This window comes from Lolium rigidum, chromosome 4 (genome assembly GCF_022539505.1).
Source record: "Lolium rigidum isolate FL_2022 chromosome 4, APGP_CSIRO_Lrig_0.1, whole genome shotgun sequence".
Lineage (NCBI taxonomy): Eukaryota > Viridiplantae > Streptophyta > Magnoliopsida > Poales > Poaceae > Lolium > Lolium rigidum.
The window spans coordinates 27,060,484-27,064,341 of record NC_061511.1 but is presented as its reverse complement, the minus strand read 5'-3'; the positions used below and the strand labels follow the sequence as shown (position 1 = coordinate 27,064,341).

The window sequence follows — 3,858 nt, the reverse complement described above, 5'->3', positions numbered from 1 at the left end:
GCTAAATGTATCGCTTCAAGAAAACGAGCCTAAGTTTCACACAAGCCAACATAGTGCAAAGTAATATTTGGATCATAGGTATAGAAATATCTAGTACATTGTCTCCATTTGCTAATGTATCACCTCAAGGAAAGAGCCTAATATTCAAAGCAGAATATCTAGTACATTGTCTCCATTTGCTAATGTATCACCTCAAGGAAAGAGCCTAATATTCAAAGCAACATTTGACAGATAGAAATGGAAAAATATAGTATATTTTCTCCATTTGCAATCGAAGCTTCCAAACTGGAGCTAGAAAATATTGGAATCTCATAAATCTCCACTATAGCTTAAGTTGGTCAACCAATATATCATTATCATGTTATCCATTATAGAAAAATTAGCAGCGTACCATCTGCTCAAACGAGTCATTCCTTCAAATTTTTTTCTTTGCTGAACTTTGTGTTATGGAGGCAACTGCAGAAATGGGATAATCAATTGCCCACGGGAACCACCGACATTCAGCTGCTTTGTAAAAAAACGTTCGTAAGCAAAGAAGGCTTGTTCAAATAAAATTGACATCTACTAATGATTTAGAAGATCTCTAAAAATATAGATAAATCTCAACCTGACCCATCACTCCATTAGGTGAACATAATTATTCATTCATAATGTATGTTTTGGTTGTGCCCGCTAATTAAAATATATAATAGTTTAATTAAGACACATATACACCCAATCTCCCTTTATCCATATGTAGAGTCCCTTTTCCCACACACAAATAGTGAGGCATTCTGCCTACATAGGAAATCATTCTCTTAAGTGACACTTAAGCATAAGCAACCTCCACAAGTTGTAATTCCTATTTCATAACCCCAATGTGGATTCCCATAGTTATGCTCCAGAGCAAGATTCAAGAAGCGCGTGTTGATTCTTCCATTGGAAGGCTAGTGAAATGTTGTGGAGATGCAACTCTTCCAATGCTCACAGAAAATGGTGAAAATAAAATACCCCTGCTAAATGTTTTGCTCTGGCTGACCGGTTATTCTGAGAACTTTATATTTTCGGTGTGACAATTAGATACTGAACAACCAAGTATGAGAAAACTATGCAAGCCAGAGCAACCAAGTATGAGAAAACTACGGTAATAGGAATCTGTAATTAGAAAGGCAATCAAACCATCCCAAAAAGGATGTTCAGTTCATTGCATATAAATAGGAGAATATAAAACTGAAACACATGAATTGATTAGTTTTAAAACCTGTATTCTGTTGCATCCACCAACTCATATATAATTTTACTTGTAGTAACTAACAACTTCCAGGCTCAGAAAGTTACATGATATATAATTTTGCATATATGGACATACATATATGAGTCCAGGAAATGTGAATCAGGAACTAACATAAGATGTACCTATGCTTGACTATCTGATAGAGGATGCTCAAACAACCTGGTAGAAGATACTATTCTTGTTATTCAAATGAGTAATCTACATGGACTTGAAAACGAATCACTTAAAGTGTTGGGTCCTCAAATCAAGAAGCATCTGCTAGCAAGACCAGAAGGTCACGACATATTTTCTCTAATATACAAAATACAGTGAAAGGGGAAACATACCATGAAGTGAATATTACTAAACATCAATTGTATCTCATATCCATGATTGCCCACAATCTGCATCACGAACAAATTTTCAGCTGAAATAATTACTCAATAATATTCTAGCCAAATTTAACTCAACATGCAATGCACTCCCAAGAGTTCTAGTTTGATGAAATCATGTAACATCAAGTTTCTGGATAGGGCAGTACAAAAAACTATTTGAATTCAAATTATCTTAAACTGTGTTCTGGAAATTATACCATGTGTCGTGTTCTAATTAGAAGTCAAACTATCGGTGATTGTGTTGGAAATTATACCTTGTGTCGATAAGGTGAATATTTGTTCTTGGGTCTTGATTTGTTTCTTATGGTATGATATATGTCACCACATCCACTAAACCAACATCTTGTGACACATGAGAAAAGTATTGGCTTAGTTGGAAAATGGCAGTCAGGGGAAAATAATAATAATAATAATAATAGGGTAGAATGAATAATTAAAGAAGTGTGTGGAGTAAATAAAATACCAGATAGAAGTGTTGTTGACAGTACGTGCTTGGGGGACCTCAAGTGGGATAATCTATTGGATCTTTGAGCGATGAGTAATCTTGATTTCATATGGATAATCTGTTATCTTGTACTTCTTCCATGTATCAGCAACCATGAACATTTCAAAGATGTAAACTGAACTTTCTTTGAGCTGTGCCTTCAGTCGATCTATGCAGCTAGCAACCCTCTATTATGTTAGCCTGGAATATAAGAAAATTTACAGTGTTCGTTGGATTGAAAGAATAACTGGTATTTGCAAGAATAGAAGTGAATAACTAATACTGAATCTTTTAATCAGTATACTGGTTACCTAAACACATGAATGCATGCAAGTAGATTGTCAATATCGATAAGTATCCAGACAACATGTGATCCAGAGAAATAGAAACATGCTAATAGTATTTGTTATCTAACTACATAGATCAGTCAGGGAAGAACTTGACTTGCCGATAGAGTACTTCTTGAAGAAAAGAGGATAAAAGAAGAAAACACAAAGATCGGCCAGCGAAAAACTTGGCTTGCTGTTGGATCCATTGCCAGCTTAAGGTCACTTGGCCGCATACGAAGCCACAGACGCCGCCATGCCGACGATCAGGAGACCCACCTCGTCCTGGACGTGTATCAGCAGAAACAGAACAGCGCCTCCGTCCAGTCTATCCAGACCGAGCCTTCTGTTCCCCTCACCACCGTCTCCTCTACCTTCGCCTCACTCTAGCGCATGAGCGCCTGCTCGCTGCTGCCTCCTCCTACAGAGTTAGAAGTGTTGTCACCATTGGCGAGAGAAGGAGGTGGCGCTGCTGGCTGTCGAGCAGCCACACGACGGAACAGCCGGCGAGGTCATAAGAAGCTGCAACCGGCAGACACAGAGAAGCTCGGCCTGGGAAGTGGGGTGGGGGCCAGGGCGTGCCTCCGCGACGGATGTACGCGGACGGCGGCCAGGCAGGATGAGGGCGCCGGGGGCCAGGCCTTGGGAAGATGTGAACAAGTGGGGATTTCCCCCTCCTCCCGCTTCGTGTCCTCAGAGCATCCCCACTCGTTGGCGCTCCCCACGCCCAAATCCGGCGAAATTTTCGTCCGGATTGGAGGAAGATTTGGCCCAGGGAGCGCCGAAGTTCCAGCCGTCCCCCCGGCAGGAAACCCCCAACCTCGACCATTTGACATATTTCAAACAAATAAAATTTAACGAGTTCGACGAGCAAGAGTCCGGAAATTGCTGAAACAAATTCGGCGAGGCAACCTGGACGCAAACGACGAAGAGTCCATGGCCGGCGAGGCAAATGGACGAACACCTGACGGGCGTGGTCGAGGCAACCCGAGCCTCAAACGACGAGGAGTAGGCCGTCGTCGGAAAACAGGCCGGCGGAGGAGCAGCCAGATAGGCCGTCGTCGAAAGACGGCGGAATATAGGCAGGTGGGGGAGGAGGGGCGGCGGAATCTGGGCAACAAGCTGGCGGGGTGGTGACGGCGGCGAGAGAGATACGAGGGGTGGGGGAGATTTTGAGCGAGGTGGCGGTGGGGTTCGTGTGTCCAGTCACCGACAGAGCGGGCCCTTCCCCGCTTTTCACTCGTTCGGACTCCCCGATAGATCCCCGGGGGACCGGGGTTGGCGTGGGCTCGCCGGATGGATGAAGGGCCAAATCCGGACGAAAACGAGGAACCAGGGGCGCGACTGGGCCGAATTTCGCCGTCCGGATGCAAAAAACGTCGCTCGAGGGCCTCGTCGGGG

At 43.3% G+C, this 3,858-nt stretch overlaps 1 long non-coding RNA gene across 1 annotated transcript; it reads right to left on the bottom strand.

The window, feature by feature from the left end:
• Window positions 1-412: 412 nt before the first annotated feature.
• LOC124706113 lies at window positions 413-1,962 on the bottom strand. The gene is made up of 3 exons (XR_007004282.1): window positions 1,902-1,962; window positions 1,600-1,656; window positions 413-456 (listed from the first exon to the last, which is right to left on the bottom strand). It is a non-coding gene; the product is annotated as an uncharacterized LOC124706113 (long non-coding RNA).
• Window positions 1,963-3,858: the final 1,896 nt, after the last annotated feature.